General features: G+C 36.6%; 1 protein-coding gene across 20 annotated transcripts in view; it reads left to right on the top strand.

The window, feature by feature from the left end:
• The window catches only part of CTNNA3 (catenin alpha 3), a 1,911,430-nt gene that overhangs the window by 1,253,842 nt on the left and 634,180 nt on the right, over window positions 1-23,408 (top strand). The window contains exon 1 of one of the 20 annotated variants that reach the window (XM_055590748.1): window positions 18,637-18,671. The exons of the other annotated variants lie outside the window; for them this stretch is intronic. The gene's annotated coding sequence lies outside the window, so the exon portion shown is untranslated. Of the gene's footprint in view, window positions 1-18,636; window positions 18,672-23,408 lie in introns of those variants that run through there. 20 annotated transcript variants of the gene reach the window in all.

Below are 23,408 nucleotides of genomic sequence, written 5' to 3'. Positions count from 1 at the left end.
CTGTGCAAAAAAGATCTTCATGACCCAGATAATCACGATGGTGTGATCATTCACCTAGAGCCAGACATCCTGGAATATGAAGTCAAGTGGGCCTTAGGAAGCATCACTACGAACAAAGCTAGTGGAGGTGATGGAATTCCAATTGAGCTATTTCAAATCCTGAAAGATGATGCTGTGAAAGTGCTACACTCAATATGCCAGCAAATTTGGAAAACTCAGCAGTGGCCACAGGACTGGAAAAGGTCAGTTTTCATTCCAAACCCAAAGAAAGGCAATGCCAAAGAATGCTCAAACTACTCCACAATTGCACTCATCTCACACGCTAGTAAAGTAATGCTCAAAATTCTTCAAGACAGGCTTCAGCAATACATAAACCGTGAACTTCCAGATGTTCAAGCTGGTTTTAGAAAAGGCAGAGGAACAAGAGTTCCGATTGCCAACATCCGCTGGATGACTGAAAAAGCAAGAGAGTTCCAGAAAAACATCTATTTCTCTTTATTGACTATGCCAAAGCCTTTGACTATGTGGATCACAATAAACTGTGGAAAATTCTGAAGAAGATGGGAATACCAGACCACCTGACCTGCCTCTTGAGAAGCCTATATGCAGGTCAGGAAGCAACAGTTAGAACTGGACATGGAACAACAGACTGGTTCCAAATAGGAAAAGGAGTACATCAAGGCTGTATATTTTCACCCTTCTTATTTAACTTACATGCAGATTACATCATGAGAAACGCTGGGCTGGAAGAAGCACAAGCTGGAATCAAGATTGCCAGGAGAAATATCAATAACCTCAGATATGCTGATGACACCACCCTTATGGAAGAAAGTGAAGAAGAACTAAAAAGCCTCTTGATGAAAGTGAAAGAGAAGAGTGAAAAAGTTGGCTTACAGCTCAGCATTCAGAAAACTAAGATCATAGCATCTGGTCCCATCACTTCATGACAAATAGATGGGGAAACAGTGGAAACGGTGGCTGACTTTATTTTTCTGGGCTCCAAAATCACTGCAGATGGTGATTTCAGTCATGAAATTACAAGACGCTTACTCCTTGGAAGGAAAGTTATGACAAACCTAGACAGCATATTCAAAAGCAGAGACATTAACTTGTCCACAAAGGTCAGTCTAGTCAATGCTATTGTTTTCCAAGCAGTCATGTATGGATGTGAAAGTTGGACTATAAAGAAAGCTGAATGCTGAAGAATTGATGCTTTTGAACTGTGGTGTTGGAGAAGATTCTTGCAAGTCCCTTGGACTGAAAGGAGATACAACCAGTCCATCCTAAAGGACATCAGTCCTGGGTGTTCACTGGAAGGACTGATTTTGAAGCTGAAACTCCAATACTTTGGCCACCTGATGCAAAGAGCTGATTCATTTAAAAAGACCACCTGATGCTGGGAAAGATTGAGGGCAGGAGGAGAAGGATACAACAGAAGATAAGATGGTTGAATGGCATCACCAACTCAATGGAAATGGGTTTGGTTGGACTCCGGGAGTTGGTGATGGACAGGGAGGCCTGGCGTGCTGTGGTTCATGGGGTCGCAAAGAGTTGGACACGACTGAGCACCTGAACTGAACTGAACTATTTTGTTTTATTTCAGTATGTAAAATCTTAAAAGAAGAAAGTATCCTATCCATTCATCTCTAATTTTTCTCTATATTTAATATTCATGTCCAAATGCATTTTGTCATGTCACTGCAAGGGAGGTCTAAACTGTATTATGATTATTTACCGGAACAACTACCCTCATCTTTTTATGCTTTCCAACTAGAAGATAATGCCTTACTACATAAATCTTTCCCAAATCAGGAGGGCAATAGAACACAGTTTATTTGGTCCTAGAAAATTTAAAATAATAAGTACACAATACATATTTTATATTTACATGAAATGTAATCAAGTTGTTGATATTATTTAGCAGTATAGCTAGACTAAATTTTCTTCTGACACTTTTTGCTTATTAGACTGTGTACTTTATATAAAAGCAAACCAGGCACAGTTATCCCATAGATTGAAACTGAGTGCCAACTTCATTTTTTCTGGAATATAGCTTATTCACTCATGACATGATCATATAAATTTGTTGTTGTTCAGTGACTAAGTCATGTCCTACTGTTTATGACCCAGTGGACTGCAGCAGACCAAGCTCCTCTGTCCTGTGCTATCTCCTGGAGTTTGTTCAAATTCATGTCCATTGAGTTGGTGATGCTATCTAACCATCTCATCCTCTCCCACCCTCTTCTTTTGCTTTCAGTCTTTCACAGGAACAGGGTCTTTTCCAATGAGTCCATATAAGTTAAGTGTATGGACTACTCAAGAGATTTATTAGCTTGAACCTAGACTATATTACTACAAATAGGATAGGGATTTGTTTTTAATTTTCTACAAAAGCAATGTCAGTTTACACTTATTAAAATACTCCTCTAGCTTGGTTTTTGAGTTACATATTCACAAAATCCTTGAGATAGGAAAGGAACCAAAGCAATGTTTGCCGTCTTCAGCAACTCAAATTTACTTGTAATGATTAGTTATCCGTTTCCATACCCCTGAGACATGATCTTCTCAAGAATTACAAAATGTTCAACATCAGGTATTGATTTCCTGCCTATATTAAAGGAGAAGGGATTTTATAGGTTAATAAGCTACCTGGTACAAAGGAGAAGAAAATTCAATAGAAGGCTGGTCATTTCCTAGTATCCTGGCCATCCTGTATCTTTCATAGTTAGCACATTAAAATATTTAATCCCAAGAGGGACATTATAACTAATTAAAGCTTGAGTCACTTTTTTAGGTAAGGTGAATCCTAAAATATCATTAAATCTTTTGCATTAAGTTTTCTCAGGGCTGAGGCAGTAAATAAAACTACTGATAGAGCTGGTACATAGAATAGGTCTTTCATTTAGCTCAAAAGTAGTTAGAACAAAATTAAAATGCTGGAAAACAAATATATGTCTCAAGAAGATTGAGCTAAATTTTGAATAAAGATAATTCAGAAATTTTCATTGATTCACTTATTTCACCAGGAGCCATAGAAGACACTTATTTAATCCTCTTATAATTGAAAATTGGGTATTGTTACATGCTGCTCATACTTTTCTTCTTAATTGAAATGAGCTTGTGAAATAAACAGAGATGTTGAATAGAAGGATTTTGAATAACTCTAATAGAGCTTCACTCCTCTCATCTTAAGAAATGGAATTCATTTCTTGAGCAAAAAAAATAAATTTAAAAATAAAAATTTCTTGTAATTATTCTGCCAGAAATTATAGAATAATATTTTGGTATCCATCCTTTTTAGATTTTTCAGTGATAGATAGATATCTCTACACATAAAACTAAATTTATCACGCTCCTATCATTAATCTTTTCTTTCACTTAAGATACCTTGAACCCTTCTCATGTTTTTAAATCTTGTCCTGCAATGTAAGTCTTCATGTCATAATAGTATTTCATTAAAAATCTGTATTATAATTTACTTAACCAACCTTCATTTTGGTCATTTATTATGTACTATTTATTTATCAAACACTACTGTGGTATTGTTAAGGTAAATTTATTTATTTATTTATTTATTTTTTAATTTTATTTTATTTAACTTTACAATATTGTTTTGGTTTTGCCATATATCAAAATGAATCTGCCACAGGTAAACATGTGTTCCCCATCCCGAACCCTCCTCCCTCCTCCCTCCCTATACCATCCCTCTGGGTCGTCCCAGTGCCCCAGCCCCAAGCATCCAGTATCGTGCATCTAACCTGGACTGGTGACTCGTTTCATATATGATATTATACATATTTCAATGCCATTCTCCCAAATCATCCCACCCTCTCCCTCTCCTACAGAGTCCAAAAGACTGTTGTATACATCAGTGTCTCTTTTGCTATCTCGTATAGAGGGTTATTGTTACCATCTTTCTAAATTCCATATATATGCTTTAGTATACTGTATTGGTGTTTTTCTTTCTGGCTTACTTCACTCTGTATAATAGGTTCCAGTTTCATCCACCTCATTAGAACTGATTCAAATGTATTCTTTTTAATGGCTGAGTAATACTCCATTGTGTATATGTACCATAGCTTTCTTATCCATTCATATGCTGATGGACATCTAGGTTGCTTCCATGTCCTGGCTATTATAAACAGTGCTGCGATTAACATTGGGGTACACGTGTCTCTTTCCCTTCTGGTTTCCTCAGTGTGTATGCCCAGCAGTGGGATTGCTGGGTCATAAGGCAGTTCTATTTCCAGTTTTTTAAGGAATCTCCACACTATTCATGCGTCTTTGGTTATTTCATTAGAGTACATTTCTAAAGGTGAATATGCATATGTAAAAGTTTTAAAATATATATTATAAAACATTCTTCACACACAGAAGTAGGAGCTTCTTAAATGAGTCTTTAGCAGCCATTTGATAATATGCATCTCTTAAGTGTTGTAAAGCTAAAATCTACTGAGTAGCAAGAGGAAGAATAAAGAATCCTCTCCCCGGGATAAGCACATGTGTTACAACCTAACAGTTCATCTATTAAAAAAAAAAAAAAAAAAAAAGAGTTTTGACTTTGTACAATGTCAAGATCACTTTTTAATTCTTAGTATCACAGAATACTAAAGAAGGAAACATATGTTATGGAGGAAAACTAATGACTTCTATAGAAGAATGTTTTGCCTAATGACATGTTAAAATTTTTTTCAGGGAATAATTTAAGATTGAGAGTTACATTTGTTGTAAGAACACTTTTATAATATAATGTAAGTAGCTTAGATATAGGGAAAAACTTTTTAATCGGGACTTGATAGAAAAAAAAAAAAATTGTTGGACTTCTAGTGCAATACCTGTTCAGGGGATTCCATGAAAAGACAAAGGATGTGACACCAAAAGGTGAGCCCCCCAGGTTGGTAGGTATCCAATATGCTACTAAGCAATAGCTGAGAAATATCTCAAGAAAGAATGAAGAGACTAAGTCAAAGCAGAAACAATGCCCAGTTTTGAATGTGTCTGGTGGAGAAAGTAAAGTCGGATGCTATAAGAACAATATTGCAGAGGTACCTGGAGTGTTAGGTCGATGAATCAAGGTAAATTGAACATGGTCAAGCAGGAGATGGCAAGAGTGAACATCAATATTTTAGGAATCAGTGAACTAAAATGGATGAGAATAGGTGAATTTAATTCGACCATTATTTCTGCTACAGTGGGCAAGATCCCTTAGAAGAAATGGAGTAGCCCTTATAATCAACAAAAGAGTCCAAAATGCAATACTTGGGTGCAGTCTTAAAAATGACAGAATGATCTTGGTTTATTTCCAAGGCAAACCATTCAACATCACAGTAATCCAATCAGTGCCTCAAAACTAATGCCAAAGAGGCCAAAGTCAAATGGTTCTATGAAGACCTACAAGACCTTCTAGAACTAACAACCAAAAAAGATGGCCTTTTAATCATAGGAGATTGGAATGCAAAAGTAGGAAGTCAAGAGATACCTTGAGTAACAGGCAAGGTTGGCCTTGGAGTACAAAATGAAGCAGGGCAAAGGCTAACAGAGTTTTGCCAAGAGAATGCATTGGTCATACACCCTCTTCCAATAACACTGGAGATGACTCTATACATGGACATCACCAGATGGTCAATATTGAAATCAGATTGATGATATTTTTTGCAGCCAAATATGGATAATCTGTATACAGTGAGCAAAAACAAGACCTGGAGCTGAAAAAGCAATTGAGGAAGGCAAAATGATTGTCTGAGGATGCTTTACAAATAACAGGGAAAAAAAAAATGAAGATAAAGGGAAAGATATACCCAACTGAATGTAGAGTTCCAGAGAATAACAGAAGAAACAAGAAAGTTTTAAGTGAACAATGCAAAGAAATAGAGGGGAAAAAAATAGAATGGGAAAGACTAGAGATCTTTTCAGGAAAATTGGAGATACCAAGGGAAAATTTCAAGCAAAGATGGGCATAATAAAGGACAGAAATGACAAGGACCTAATAGAAGCAGAAGAAATTAAGAAAAGGTGGCAAGAATACTCAGAAGGACTATACAAAAAAGGTCTTAATGACTCGGATAACCATGATGTTTTGGTCACTCACCTAGAGTCAGACATCTTGCATGGGACATCAAGTGGGTCTTAGGAAGCACTACTATGAACAAAGCTGGTGGAGGTGTTAGAATTCTAGCTGAGGTATTTCAAATCCTAAACAATGATGCTGTTAAAGTATTTCAGTCAATATGGCAGCAAATTTGGAGAACTCAGCAATGGCCACAGGACTGGAAAATGTCAGTTTTCATTTCAATCTCAAAGAATGGCAATGCCAAAGAATGTTCAAACTTCTGTACAATTGCACTCATTTCACATGCTAGCACGGTAATACTGTATATTGTCACCCTGCTTATTTAACTTATATACAGAGTACATCATGCAAAATGCCTGGCTGGATAAATCCCAAGCTGGAGTCAAGATTGCTGGGAGGAATATCAATAACCTCTGATATGCAGATGATGCCACTCTAATGGCAGAAAGCGAAGAGGAACTAAAGAGTATATTGTTGAAAGTGAAAGAGGAGTGTGAAAAAGCTTAAAACTCAACATTCAAAAAGCTAAGATCATGGCATCCCATCACTTCATAAATTATATAGGGGGAAAATGGTAACAGTGACAGACTCTATTTTCTTGGACTCCTAAATCATTGAGGATGGAGACTGCAGCCATAAAATTAAAATATGCTTGCTCCTTGAAAGTAAAGATATGACAAACCTAGACAGCATATTAACAATCAAAGACATCACTTTCCCAACAAAGGTCCATCTAGTCAAAGCAATGACTTTTCCTGTAGTCATGTACAGATGTGAAATTGGGACCATAATTAAGGCTAAGTGCTAAAGAATTAGTGCTTTTGAACTGTGGGGCTGGAGAAGACTCTCTAGAGTTCCTTGGAAAGCAAACTGATCAAACCACTCAGTCCTAAAGGAGATCAACCCTGAATATTCATTAGAAGGACTGATGCTGAAGCTGAGGCGCCAATACTTTGGCCACATGACAGAAAAGCCAACTCATTGGAAAAGACTCTGATACTACAAAGGCTTGAGTGGAGGAGGTTGGGGGGGCAACAATGAACATGAGTTTGAGCAAATTCTGGGAGATAGTAAAGGACAAGGAAGCTTGGTGTATACTGCAGTCCATGGGGTCACAAAGAGTCAGACACAACTTAGTGATTGAACAACAGCAACACTAACATTTTTGCAAGAGATCTGGAAACGGCAGTACAGAATAAAAGCACCATGGAGATGTCAAACTGGTATGATTAAATCTGAGCAAGTATTTGTAGTTCTGGCAGATTGAGCAGAAATGAAAGCGATCATGTTCTTTTATAACATGTATCCTGTAGATTTATAAGGAAATGATTGAAGCTATCCCTGCATGATGATGGAATTTGTACAGGAAATAACAAGAGGAACCTGAGAATTACTGCAGATTCTCTATTGAAATTATTGATTGGTGAGCAAATGGGTTAAAATCATTGATGATTATTAAGATGTATTTGTTCTGAGGATAAAATTCCCAGAATGGGTTAGCATATGCCATAAATATAGAATGTAGTTCTAATTGCTGTACTTTGATTTAAAAATAGATATGGAAAAGATCCAGGTCAAACTAAGGAAAATTAGAAGAATTTGTATATGAGGATCATGCGTTGTAAAAGATAAGGCCTGAGAAGGAGTAATTTCTGCTTTAATATAGTTTTGGAAGGCATGTAAAAGATGAACACACACATCAATTTATAGACTAGAAATTGGAATGTAGGTCTGTTCATCAATCAACACCTACCTAGACCCAAGTCTGTCTCTTCCAAATTCCATTTGCTCATTCGTGTTCAACTCTTTGGGGCCCCATGGACAGTAGCCCACCAGGTTCCTCCGTTCATAGAATTTTCCAGGCAATAAAATGGGAGTAGGGTCATTCCCTACTCCAGGGGATCTTCCTGATTAAGGGATCAAACCCAAGTCTCTTGTTTCTCCTGCATTGGCAAGCAGATTCTTTACCACTACTGCAACCTAGGAAAGCCAAATTTAACATAGTGATGATTATTGTGTCTGTATTTTTTTAAGAATTGTTTTAAAAGTAAAATACACCTAAAGATACTGCTGCTTATGCTCGCCTACAGTAATTCATGTGAAAAATGCCTCAGCCTCATTTATTCAGTTTAGAACATCTGTACTAATGATTTTCAACTTGAGTTTTTACCCATAAACCATTTTTTTTTTTTCGGTTTAAAAAATAAGATACCTGGGGCATATCTCTCTCAATCAGTGGTCAAGTGGTCAAGTGATTCCCTTGCATTTTATGTGTTTCTCCTGATCTCAGAAGTGACTCATCTAACTTTCTGGTGTGACTTCCTCTAACCCATAAACTAACAAAGAGAATATCATTTACAGCCAAAAACCTGTATTTCAAGTGAGATCATTCCAAACATACTAGCCATCTAGTCATTGTGTTGTGGTGATATTACTAACAGGCAGAAACTTTATTTTATTTACACAGACACCTCACATTTAAGTTTTATAGATAACTTCCTGTCATCCCAAAGAAACCTTGGATTCTAGCTCAGGGACTGTGGCTTGTATTTGTATCTCCAGTGTTTAAACCAGGAAGGATTTAATGTCTGTTTTTGTTATTGGTATTTATGATAGTAGTGCTTCTTTTTTTGTGTGTGTGATGATAACAAATAGAGATAAAAGAAGGGGAGCTGGCTAAAATGAAGTGAAAATGGGTTAATTCATTTTCTGAATTAGTTAAGAAAAGGAATGAAATATTAAACATCAACCAGGAAGTGTTATGGTTATTTTACTTAAGTAATTTAAATTTTAATCTTTTAGGTCAGTGCTTTTCAATATTTAGAGTAGTGCTTTTAATATGTGCCTATGAATAACCTGAGGATCTTGTTAAAATGCAGATCTCTGATTCAGTGTCTAATAAGCACCTGAGATTCTACATGCCTAACAATGCAGGTGATACTGATGGTATTATTTGGCCCTACAACACATTGAGACATGAGTTTTTACCCATAAACCATTTTTATTTTTTCAGTTTAAAAAAATAAGATACCTGGGGCATATCTGTCTCAATCAGTGGTCAAGTGATTCCCTTGCATTTTATGTGTTTCTCCTGATCTCAGAACTGACTCATCTAACTTTCTGGTGTGACTTCCTCTAACCCATAAACTAACAAAGAGAATATCATTTACAGCAAAACCCCTGTATTTCAAGTGAGATCATTCCAAACATACTAGCCACCTAGTCATTGTGTTGTGGTGATATTAGCAACAGACTACGGTCACTAAGGCTTTACACAATTCTATGAGATAATTATAGTATGATGATAGTCCCAGTAATGATAGCAGTAGTACTTTGCCAAGCATCATCACACTGGAACACAAGTCCTGCAGGTTGATGTGTGCTCACTTGTGTCCAACTCTGTGACTCCATGGACTATAGCCTGCCAGGCTCCTCTGCCCATAGAACTTTCCAGACTAAAATCCTATAGACTGGCAAGATACATCTAGTAAGTGAACAAATAAAACTGAAAAGCTGAGGAATAATAAAATAATAGAGCTATCACACACATTAAAAAAAAAAAAAAAAACCTAGTGAAAGTAAGTTAAATTGTGAGACTGAAGTGTATTAATGATCTCTAAAATTGCTTTTTTCCTACTCATCTAAAATCTAGCTAGGATGGATTTCGTTTATATCAGGACAGTATTATTGTGGAAGACATTTATCTTTTCTTTAAATTCACAGCACCTCTTGACAACAGGATGCTTAAAGTCAGTAATTTTCTTTATACTTTCATGGTTAGTCTATCGGGTTCAAATGACATTTTGATAATTATTTAGAAAGTTTATCAGAAAAGTTTCAAATGCCTGATTCACCAAAGTCATGTGTATGCTCTAGAAGCATGCAGGCTGAACTGCCTGTGAAGCAAGCGCTTTGTTGTTTGTTATGTTGGTTGCAACACTGCCCCATTATTAAAATATCTCACAGGAAGTGCTAATCAAACTCAAAGTCAATACTTCCAAAGTAAAAGTGAAATTCACTCAGTTGTGTCCCACTCTCTGCGGCCCCATGGACTATACCATCTATGGAATTCTCCAGGCCAGAATACTGGAGTAGGAAGCCTTTCCTTTCTTCAGGGGATCTTCCCAATTAGGAATTGAACCTGGGTCTCCTGCATTGCAGGAGATTCTTTACCAGCTGAGCTACAGGGGAAGCCCAAGAATATTGGAGGGGGTAGCCTATCCCTTCTTCAGCAGATCTTCCCAACCCAGGAGTTGAACCAGGGATACCTGCATTGCAGGCAGATTCTTTACCAACTGAGCTATCAGAGAAGACCCAATACTTCCAAAGTCACTTAATATTTCAGCTCTAAACACAGTGGACTTATAAGGGCTAAGCTCTGGAAACATCTTTCCCAGAAATAGCAAAACTGGTATGCTAAGTCCAGTAACACCAGTTACTCTAAAAATTCTAAGGCCACTACCTTGAAAGAGCTTTAACAGGGGCTTCTACCAACTTTTGTAACAAATGTAAGAAAGACTGTACTCTTTATATAAGGACAGTGTCTATGATTGACTTGTGGAGAGGGTGGTTATTACTACTCCTGCTGGTGGTGGTGACTTTGTGATACGTCCTGAGGGCTGACTGACATCTTTTAGTGTTTCAGTACAGTGAAAAGATCATAGAGGAGCACCTGAAAATATGGTGTTCTTTCTTTCTTTTTTTTTCTTCTGCTTTGAAGAGATATTAATCCTTTTGACTGATTTTAATAACATCATGGAGAAGACCCATTCTTTAAAGGGAAATGGAAGGGTCCACAAAAGCTTGCCTTCAGTTTATCTCACATAAACGTAGATTAACTAAGAAAAGTCTTACTTTCAGTGCTGGATTTTTTTGAAGTTAATGAGTGAAACCATTGTATGGGTTGGGTTCTGTGTTAACATCTATATTGTCTTTGCATTCAAAAATATTGAACCTTAAATATAAGTGAATTTCATGCTCTGAAACACAAAGATATAGTCTGGTGTGGTCACTGTGGTCCTAATCCTATTCACCCTTACTATTGTGCATCTTTAGCTTCTGTGAATTGTTAAGCTAATGATCAGGTTCCACACAGGAGCTAATTGCTATTTATTCTCTTACATCACAAATTTGTTTTTAAAACCACTTGTCAAATTGAACAAACCACTCATGTTGTTTGAAAAGTGAAAACAATTCCTATGGAAGAAAAAAAATGTCTACCAAATTCAACTAAATGAGTCATCAGTAGTTTTAAATTTTATGTGAGTCTTTTTTTGGTAAAAATTTTGTTGCACATAAAATGCTTCACATCTGATTTAATCTTGGGCTTTTGTGACTAATTATTTTTCTCCCCTAAGACATGTCTTCTGTAGTTTTTCTTTCTGTCATTGGAAATACCATTAACTGGTAACTCAAGCCAGAAACTTGGGAACTATCCTTTTTTTGTTGTTCAGTTGCTAAGCTGTGTCCAACTCTTTGCAGCCCCATGCAGTGCAGCATGCCAGACTTCCCTGTTGCTGCTGCTGCTGAGTCACTTCAGTCATGTCTGACTCTGTGAGACCCCATAGACGGCAGCCCACCAGGCTCCCCCATCCCTGGGATGCTCCAGGCAAGAACACTGGAGTGGGTTGCCATTTCCTTCTCCAATGCATGAAAGTGAAAAGTGAAAGTGAAGTCGCTCAGTCGTGTCTGACCCTCAGCGACCCCATGGACTGCAGCCTACGAGGCTCCTCCATCCATGGGATTTTCCAGGCAAGAGTACTGGAGTGGGGTGCCATTGCCTTCTCCAACTTCTCTATCCTTCACCATCTCCTGGCGTTTGCTCAAATTCATATCCAGTTGACAGTTGGTGATGCTGTCTAACTATCTCATCCTCTTTTATCCCCTTCTCCTCCTACCCTCAATCTTTCCCAGCATCAGGATCTTTTCCTTGAGTCCAGCTCTTCATATCAGGTGACCAAAGTTCAGCTTCGGCATCAGTCCTTCTCTTAAATATTCAGGATTTATTTCCTTTTGAATTGACTAGTTTGATCTCCTTGCAGCCCAAGGGACTCTCAAGAGTCTCTAGCACCACAATTTGAAAGCATCAATTCTTCAGTACTCAGCCTTCTTTAAGGGCCAACTCTCACATCCATACATGACTACTGGAAAAACCTTAGCTTTGACTATACAGACCTTTGTCATCAAAGTGATAACTATCCTTAATTCCTTCTTAATTCTTGTCCATCACATTCAACTGGTCATAATTTTGTGAATTTTGCATGTTGATTATCCCTTGAATCTTCACTGCAACCATTGCCTCAGCTTTCAGATCATTCCTTCCCATTCCTAATCAGGACAGCTGAAAACGAGGCTAGAAAATGGAAGGAAACATGTCTTTTATGTCAAGAAAACTCAGTCATCATAAAAATTATGCTTGGTCCACATCATGGAGAGAATCCAGTTCTTCCCAGTCTGTTATGTGAAATGACATTAGCTCTTCAAATAGACTCAGCCAGCTGCCAAAAGTCACTGTAGGTTTGTCACCTATATTTCCCCAGACAGAATTTCCTCCCGTTCAGTTTGTGTCCTACTCATTCTAATTTGCATGGGTCCAGCTCCCAGGAAGCAGTAGTACTTTATTCCTGAGTTCTATACATCGCCCAGCATATTTACATCTGTAATTTAAAATCACAGCTTTATTTATCTTTTATTTTTTATTTATTTATTTATTTATTTTAATTTTATTTTAATTTTATTTTATTTTTTAAACTTTACATAATTGTATTTATCTTTTACTATGCATGTTATGGCTCAAGGCTGCTGAGCAAAAAATAAATAGTACATGGAAATTAAGAATTTCAGGTCTGCCTTCAATGAAGAGCGGCTGTTTTCCAGTGTATAGTATCATTATATCTTCCTAGGGTAATATCTATCAACGAACTCATTAGCAGCTGAAAATTCAGATTGTTTGTTTTACTTAAGAAGCATACTCCCAAAGAGAGTTCTCCTGAATGTAGGCCATTGCTTCTTCAGTGTGTAATTATTACAATAAGTAGGGCATTACTGTGGTACTTCACATGCACCAGTGAATATGCTTCAGCAATTAGGGATTCCAGGTCCTTGAGAGTGAAATAAACATCCAGAACTTTTACAGTCTTTTCTGATCAGGAAGAAGTCTTCTCTAATATAGTAAATTTCCAATAATAGTGTTTATAATTATTTGATATGGAAAAATGATTATCTTTTCTTCCATTTCCAGAATGAAAATTACTTTCTCCTCAAATTCTCACTCTTAACTGCTTTTAAAAAAATCAGGATTTTTTGTGCATAATAATACCTTAACGTTATATAGTTTATGTTTTGAAATCACTCCTAATATAATATACTTTACTATTTGATTCTAAGTAATTCTATTGGATAGATATCATATTCCAAATTTGACAGATTAAAGAGAAAATATAAAGAATGGGTTGCCCAACTATATACAAAGCTTCTAATTGAGAAAGGCAACTCAAATTCATTCTCAGGGAATTTTGTTTTATTTCCCCTCTATCTCTCCCTGTCTTCAGATCTTTAAAAAACAGAAGCTTAGAAAAATTTACTAATATTCCCTTTTGTTGGTAGCATCTATTTTTCCTTTTTTTTTAAATTAAACTATAGTTGATTTAGAGTATTATGTGAGTTTTAGGTATACAGCATAGTGATTCAGTATTTAATAGATGATACTCTATTTGAAGTTATTACAAAATAATGGCTATGTTTCCCTGTGCCATACAATATAGCCTTTTTGTGTACCTATTTTATGCATAATAATTTTTATCTCTCAATCCCATACCCGGATTTTGCCTCTCCTCTCTTCCTTCACCCCACTAGTATCCAGTAGTTTGTTTCCTATATCAGTGAGTCTGTTTGTTACATATTTTTTTTTTTATTTTGGATTCCAATTATAAGTGGTAAAATACAGTATCTATCTTTCTCTGACTTATTTCATTGATCAGAATACTCTCTAGGTCTATCCATTTGTTGCAAATGATAGAATTTCATTATTTTTTATGAAATTCTGGTAATATTCTATCACATATATATATATATATATATATATATATATATAGAAAGTATATTCTCCACCCCCTCTCTCTATACACACACACACACATTTGATAGAATACACACATACAAACACATCACAGCTTCTTTATTCACTTACATGTTGATGGACACTTAGGTTATTTCCATAACTTGGCTATTGTAAATAATGCTGCTATGAACATTTGGGTGCACATATCTTTTACAGTTAGTATTTTCATATTTTTCAAAGATATACCCAAAATTAGAATTGCTGGGTCATATGGTTATTCTATTTTTAGTTTTCTGAGGAAACTTGATAATGTTTTCCATACTGATTGAACCAATTTACAATCCCAGCAACAATGTACGAGGGTCCCCTTTTCTCCATATCATGTCCAACATTTGATTTTTTGTGATCTGTTTGATGATAATCATTTTGACAGATATGAGATGATATCTCCTGTGATTTTGATTTGCATTTCCCTAATAAATTAGCCAGAGAAGGTGATGGCACCCCACTCCAGTACTCTTGCCTGGAAAATCCCATGGATGGAGGAGCCTGGTAGGCTGCAGTCCATGGGGTCGCGGAGAGTCAGGCGCCATTGAGCGACTTCATTTTCACTTTTCACTTTCTTGCATTGGAGAAGGAAATGGCAACCCACTCCAGTGTTCTTGCCTGGATAATTCCGGGGACGGGGGAGCCTGGTGGGCTGCCGTCTATGGGGTCGCACAGAGTCGGACACGACTGAAGCGATTTAGCAGTAGCAGCAGCAATAAATTAGCAACGTTGAGCATACTTTTGTGTGCCTGTTAACCATCTCTGTGTGTCTTCTTTGGGAAACTGTCTTTTCAGATCTTGTCTCAATTTTTTGAGGGTTTTTGCTTGATATTTGGTTGTATAAGCTCTCTCTCTCTTGCTCTCTAAGTAAGTGAAGTCGCTCAGTCGTGTCCAACTCTTTCCGACCCCATGGGCTGTAGCCACCAGGCTTCTCCGTCCATGGGATTTTCCAGGCAAGAGTACTGGAGTGGGTTGCCATTTCCTTCTCCAGGGGATCTTCCCAACCCATGGATGGAACCTCGGTCTCCTACATTGCAGGCAGACGCTTTACCCTCTGAGCCACCAGGGAATAACATATACATATATATACATATATATTCATACACACACACATACTACACATACATATTTATACATAGTATAAATATACTATTATATATATATACTATATACTAATATATGCTATTATAAAATATATGTATTATAAGTGTGTGTGTATGTATATATATAGATAGATATAGTATATTAAGTCTTTATTGGTCATATTAGATAGATAGATATAGTATATTAACCCTTTATTGGTCATATTACTTGCATTGGTTAATATAGTATATTAACCCTTTATTGGTCATAGATAGATAGATAGATATAGTATATTAACCCTTTATTGGTCATATTACTTGCAAATATTTCCTCCCATTCCATAGATTATCTTTTCATTTTGTCAATGGTTCCTTTGCTGTGCAAATGTTTTTAAGTTTGATTAGGCTCCATTTGCTTATTTTTGTTTTTATTTATTTTGCCTTAGGAGATAGATCCAAAAAACATTGCCAAAATATATGTCAAAATATATTCTGCCTGTGTTTTCTTTTAGGAGTTGTATGGTTTCAGGGCTTACATTTAGAGTTTATATTTTTTATGATGTAAGAAAAAAACTTTATTTTCATTATTTTACATGTAGCTATTCTGTTTCCCTAGCACCACTTGTTGGAGACACTATCTTTTGTCCATTATATAGTGTTTCATCCTTTGTCATAGATTAATTGACCATAGATGTGAGTTTATTTCTGAACTCTATATTCTGTCCCATTGGTCTATGTCTGTGCTTTGTGCCAATACTATGCTGTTTGATTACTGTAGCTTTCTAGTATAGTCTGATATCAGGAATTTTTTTACCTCAAGTTTTGTCCTTTTTTCTCAAGATTGCTTTGGCAATTCAGGGTCTTTGTGGGTCTATATAAATTTTTGGATTATTTGTTCTAGTTTTGTGAAAAAATGTCATGATATTTTGATAAGGATTTTAATAAATCTGTAGATGATCTGCATAGTATGGAAACTTTAGCAATATGTATTCTTCCAATCTGAGAACATGGGCTATCTTTCCATTTTTTTGTATCACCTTCAATTTTCTTCACCTATAGTCTTCAGAGTATAGATCTTCCACCTTCTTGATTAAATTTATTCCTAGCTGTTTTATTTTTTGATGTTATTTTGTTTGGAACTTTTTTGCTTTATCTTTCTGATAGTTCATTATTAATATATTCTATTTTTCTTAATTTTAGTTTTACTTTTCCATCTATGCTGCTGCTGCTGCTGCTAAGTCGCTTCAGTCGTGTCCGACTCTGTGCGACCCCATAGTCGGCAGCCCACCAGGCTCCCCCATCCCTGGGATTATCCAGGCAAGAACACTGGAGTGGGTTGCCATTTCCTTCCCCAATGCATGAAAGTGAAAAGTGAAAGTGAAGTCACTCAGTCGTGTCCGACTTTTAGTGACCCCATGGACTACAGCCCACCAGGCTCCTCCATCCATGGGGTTTTCCAGGCAAGAGTACTGGAGTGGGGTGCCATTGCCTTCTCCGTTTCCATCTATACATTGGTAATAAAAGGGTTTGCTTTTATGGTCTCAGGGCGATTTGAATAGATGAGAGAACACTCCCTTGTTTGTCTTGACTATATAGTTAAAATTGCCACAATATTTCTTAACTGACTTTCCATCTTGGATTCCTTCTTGTTTTCCTGTTCTGACCGGAAAACCCTAGCTGACAAAGGTACAGAATTCAAATCTGAACAATTAGCAAATTGGTGAATTTTTGAGTATGGGTAATTCAATAGGAAAAATTCCATGTTTATGTTTACCTTTCTCTAACTCTAGTTTCTCTAATATTGAACTATAGGCAAGTCCTGGTGGTGCAGTCCATTGGCTAATGGTCCTCATTGGAATGGCCCTCAAAATATCTTACTATGAAGATTTAATCAGCACTTTTTCTTTTGAATACAAACCTTATCAGTGCCTCCATACTTCTCCCTGTGATTCCATTCTTTAGTTATAAGAAAATCAATATAGACTTTTAAAATTGCTATTATTTTAGGTACTAATATAAAAATTCCTTGTAGGGATGTACTTACTTGGGAAAAGGCTTTATTAAATGTGTAGGCTAGCAAAGTAGAAGGAACTGTAGACTGGAGCCCTAGTTATATGGAAAGGGGATCCTACTAGATACTTTCCACATGCCCTGGGGAAATAACATTAAAACATTAAAATTCATGCTTTTCACTACAGTGAGGGATATGGATCACATATCAAATGAACTCAAAGTTCACTCTAATGAACATCCCATTACATAATGAGATAAATACACAATGAGAAAAATGTATTGTTTTATGACAGTATATCACAAGAAACTTGACCTAGATTACCTAGATTTAATAAAGTTTTCCTGAGGAAGTGACCTCTATTAGATGAATTATTCTTGTTGTGACCTCTATTAGATGAATTAGTTACCTAGAAAGAGGTAGAAAGGGGAACTGATGATAAATGATGCTAGAAAAATAAACAGGCATCAAATATTTCGAGCTTTAAAGCCAAGTTAGGTACTTTTGCATTTATCCTAAGAGACAGATGGGAACATCATGAGATTTATAATTCAGAAATATTAGATTGTAGAGAGTGGCTGGAACCAGGGTTAAAGTTACCTTAATGGTCCAATTGAGAGATAATGGTACCAGAGTGTAGACTTGTGGCAGTGGACATAGTATCCAAGAAGCCAAAATGCTAGGTCAAGAATTTTAAGAAAATGTCTCTTCTAGGAACCCATTGGAGGGAGAAAGAGTGAGAATAAAAGTAATGAGAAAAATAGAGCAAGTCATCCTTGCCTATTTTAACCCAGTTCTTACCCTGTATCCTATGTACATATCTTGTTATACATCTTGGAAGTGCAGGGGAAATATTGCTTTATATGATCTGAGTTTTATATACCTGTTAACCTTTATCAAATATTTGTGTGTGACTTTACTCTCTTGTTGTTCAGTCACCAAGTTGTATCCATTTTCTGAGTTTGTGTTGTCTGTTTTTCTGCTTTAGATAAATAGTAGATAAATAGAAAACACTCTTGATGATTAAAAATGTTAAGTCTCGTAATGTTTTTGAACTCTTTTTAGTTCATGCTTTTAGATAAGACCTAGTTAAATCTTCAGAAATTCCAAATACATTGAAAGAATGTCTAATCCAAAGCATTCAGACAATGCAAATATATACTTTTTTTAATTTAAAAATTTTCCAAACTATCATAAAGTACATTTAAAATTTAATAAATAGCATATGTTTTGTCTTTATTTTGTTGTTGTTGATTTGCTAAGTCATGTCTGACTGTTACTCCATGAACTATAGCATGCAAGGCTCCTCTTTCCATGGGATTTTACTATATTGGGTTGACATTTCCTTCTCCAGGGGATCTTCTTGACCCAGGGATTGAATCCTCATCTCCTGCTTGGCAGGTAATTTATTTACCACCTAGCCATCTGGGAAGCCCCCCTTTGCTTTTACACTTATGTGGAATTGCTGGTGCCTTAAAAGGAACTTTGTAGATGTTTCTGGTACAAAATTACTTTTTTTTTTTATCTTTAAAAGAGTGTTTATCAATTTGGCAAAGCTATCAAATTCATTTTTAATTTTTCCACCTGATCCCAAATGATTTGGAAAATAATAGATATATTTTTATATTACAAATTCTAAACTTATTAAATACCTGAGTGGCATATTAAAATGAATCCAAAAAATCTTGGTTATTTTTGTTTGTTTAATCATTAGAAATTAAGGTATTTTCATTACCTTAATTCGTAATACACAGTACTGATTTCAGAATTGTCTTTTTTTAAGCAAATTTTCTCTGATTTTAGTTCTATATTATCAGTTCAGTTCAGTCATTCAGTCGTGTCTGACTCTTTGCGACCCCATGAGCTGCAGCACGCCAGACCTCCCTGTCCAACACCAACTCCCAGAACCTACTCAAACTTGTGTCCATTGAGTCGGTGATGCCATCCAACCATCTTATCCTCTGTCGTCCCCTTCTCCTCCTGCCTTCAATCTTTCCCAGCATCAGGGTCTTTTCAAATGAGTCAGTTCTTCACATCAGGTGGCCAAAGTACTGGAGTTTCAGCTTCAACATCAGACCTTCCAGTGAACACCCAGGACTGATCTCCTTTAGGATGGACTGGTTGGATCTCCTTGCAGTCCAAGGGACTCTCAAGAGTCTTCTCCAGCACCACAGTTCAAGAGCATCAATTCTTTGGTGCTCAGCTTTCTTTACAGTCCAACTCTCACATCCATATATGACTATTGGATACATGACTACTGGAAAAACCATACCCTTGACTAGATGGAACTTTGTTGGCAAAGTAATATCTCTGCTTTTTATTATGCTGTCTAGGTTGGTGATAACTTTCCTTCCAAGGAGTAAGCGTCTTTTAATTTCATGGCTGCAATGACCACTTGCAGTGATTTTGGAGCCCAGAAAAATAAAGTCAGCTACTGTTTCCCCATCTATTTGCCATGAAGTGATGGGACCAGATGCCATGATCTTAGTTTTCTGAGTGTTGAGCTTTAAGCCAACTTTTTCACTCTCCTCTTTCACTTTCATTAAGAGGCTTTTTAATTCTTCTTCGCTTTCTGCCATAAGAGTGGTGTCATCTGGATATCTGAGGTTATTGATATGTCTCCCGGCAATCTTGATTCCAGCTTGTGCTTCATCCAGCCCAGCGTTTCTCATGATGTACTCTGCATATAAGTTAAATAAGCAGGGTGACAATATACAGCCTTGATGTACTCCTTTTCCTATTTGGAACCAGTCTGTTGTTCCATGTCCTGTTCTAACTGTTGCTTCCTGACCTGCATACAGTTTCTCAAAAGGCAGATCAAGTGGTCTGGTATTCCCATCTCTTTCAGAATTTTCCACAGTTTATTGTGGTCCCACACAGCAAAGGCTTTGGCATGGTCAATAAAGCAGAAATAGATGTTTTTCTGGAGCTATCTTGCTTTTTTGATGATCCAGCGTATGTTGGCTATATTTAACTATATTATAGTTAAATCTAAAAAGTATAATGTTTCTTTAGATTCAGTTTTCCTTACATTCATTTTTGTTTAAGGGACACTTTTATGATTAGCATATCAAAATGATCATTGAGCTTATCAAAACTAAATTCTTTGTGTATTTGTGTGGCTCAGATGGTAAAGATTCTACCTGCAAGAGGGAGACCTAAATTCTTTCCCTGGGTTCAGAAGATCCCCTGGAGGAGGGCTTGGAAACCCACTCCAGTATTCTTGACTGGGAAATCCCATGGCCAGAGCAGCTGGAGAGCTACAATCTATGCAGTTGCAAAACAGTTGGACACGGCTTAGCGACGAACCACCACCAACCTGTCTTAATAATTAGTATAGAGGACAGGAAAATAGTATTTTGATTTTCCTGTAAAGTAGTTTTCTTTTACAGACCTTCTAGGGAGTATTACGTTTTCCATAACTTAAATAGTCCTAAGCTGAATTTTCTCCTTTGCTCTAGCGGTATGGATTAAGAGAGAGAAAAGCTTGTACTAGAATATGTGTAAAAGAAACACATAGACATTCTCCCAAAAATCAACTTTGCATCCCTCCCTATTTAGTTTACTTTACTTTATTTTCTCATTTGGGGCTTGTGAGATCTTAGTTCCCAGACCAAGGATTGATCCAGACCCTTAGCAGTGAAAGTGCCTAAGTCCTAACCAATGAACCAGCAGGAAATTCCCACCCCTTTCCCTTTCTAAAAATTACTTTTCATCACTAGAGTAGGTTGGGCTTCCCTGGTGGCTCAGACAGTAAAGAATCCATCTGCGATGCAGGAGACCTGGGTTTGATCTTTAAGTTGGGAAGATACCCTGGAGGAGGACATGGCAATGCACTCCAATATTCTTGCCTGGAGAATCCCCATGGACAGAGGAGCCTGATGGGCTACCATCCATGGGGTTACAGAGTCGGACATGACTGAGCAATAAGCACAGCATACAGAGAGTAGGTTTTTTAATGTGTATCCAAAATGCTTCCCAGGTAGTGCTAGTGGTAAAGAACCTACCTGCCAGTGCAGGAGATATGAGACCTTGATTCAATTCCTGGGTCAGGAAGATTCCCTGGAGGAGCGCATGGCAACCTACTCTAGTATTCTTGCCCGCAGAATCCCATGGACAGAGGAATCTGATGGGCTACAATCCATAAGGTCACAAAGAGTTGCATACAACTGAAGTGACTTAGCATGCACACACACAAATGCAAGTTAAAGCCTCATGAGAAGACTCATGTGAGTAAGGCTCTCATATAGGGATCGTCCCTTCATGGAATAATGAGACTGCAACATTATTAGGTCAAAGCTGAATGCAATCTAGTTGTTTATAAACTTGTGATGGTCTATGACAGGTTACACCTCCTCACCACCACCCTTCCCCAGCCTCAAAATGCTTTTATAATTTAACATAAAGATGTGACTATGGAGATTCTTGATGGCAAATATCATGTAGCTTACTTTTATTTTTTTATTTTTTTTTGTTTATATTTTTATTGGCACATTTTTAGAATTAAGATGATTTTAATGTACATTTCTTTTTTTTTTTAATTTTATTTTATTTTTAAACTTAACATAACTGTATTAGATTTGCCAAATATCAAAATGAATCCGCCACAGGTATACATGTGTTCCCCATCCTGAACCCTCCTCCCTCCTCCCTCCCCATTCCATCCCTCTGGGTCATCCCAGTGCACCAGCCCCAAGTATCCAGTATCGTGCATCGAACCTGGACTGGCAACTCATTTCATACATGATATTTTACATGTTTCAATGCCATTCTCCCAAATCATCCCACCCTCTCCCTCTCCCACAGAGTCCATAAGACTGTTCTATACATCAGTGTCTCTTTTGCTGTCTCGTACACAGGGTTATTGTTACCATCTTTCTAAATTCCATATATATGCGTTAGTATACTGTATTGGTGTTTTTCTTTCTGGCTTACTTCACTCATGTAGCTTACTTTTAAAACGCAATGATAGTTTCCAATAAATGAAAGAAGACGAAAAATAAAAGATTATCAAAACTAAGGAAAAGTGGAAACACCAACATAGAAAGTGAGAAACATTTGGTAGAAGAATATTATTTAAGAAACTAAGAAAAGAATGCACAAAATTGGAGCATTGAATGTGATGTCATTACCATGGTTGCTACTATTCCAAAATTATTATAGTGTTACCAGTTTAAGTACATATCATATAAATTCTTGTCACATGCTAGCTTAGATGTATTTGAGGTATCATATATCTAGTTATTTTAATTTTTTCTACATGCCATGACACTGAGGTAATCAGATCTATAGGTACTTCCGCATAACTCATCTTTTTAATCCACAAAGTGCTTTTGTTATATTAACTAAAATGTTTAAGATTATTTGTATCAATGCCAATACTGAAATATGTCTGAGGAAAATTAAATTACATGGATTTATGTTCACTTTGAAAGTAACTGTTTTTAGGAATCTTTTAAGAGAAATATATACATCAGTTGATAGTATTAAATCTGTATGTTCAAAGGAACCTGAGAAGGATCAGCTAACTCAGGTACTGACCCCACCCCCAAATTCAGTGCAAATTTACCTATTCTTCTGGGAAAATGAGTCCTGGGAGAGCCAATATGACTCTTCTGGATATATAAAATCAGTTTGAAGCAAAGTAAAACTTTAATTTAAGCCTCTTGTCTTATAATCTAGTGTTCCCTCTATAACTTTGCACAAATTATTCAGTCTTCATGCCTTTATTGTCTCACTAGTAAAATGAGAATACTGGTAGCATCTTCCTCATTGTATTCAAAATATTAATTCCAATGAACTGCTTAGAAACTCTGCTTAGGACACTGAAGTGGAGAAATTGGAAGCTTAGTATATTGCGAGCTGGAAAGTAAAATGGTATAGCCACTGTGGAAAACAGTATGACATTTCCTCAAAAAAGTTTAACTTAGAATTACCACATGACCCAGAAATTCAATTTGTGGTGTATAGATGAAATATTTGGAAGCCAGGACTTGATGAGATATTTGTACACCAATGCATATGCATTACTCACAGTAGCCAAGAGGTGGAGACAGCCTAAATGTCCAGCAACAGAGAAATGGATAAGCAAAATATAGGTATAGTGGAATATTATTCAGCTTTAAAAAGAAATAAAGT

The sequence above is a fragment of the Bubalus kerabau genome, chromosome 1 (genome assembly GCF_029407905.1).
Source record: "Bubalus kerabau isolate K-KA32 ecotype Philippines breed swamp buffalo chromosome 1, PCC_UOA_SB_1v2, whole genome shotgun sequence".
Taxonomy (NCBI): domain Eukaryota; kingdom Metazoa; phylum Chordata; class Mammalia; order Artiodactyla; family Bovidae; genus Bubalus; species Bubalus kerabau.
This window is presented reverse-complemented; position numbering and strand designations above follow the sequence as displayed.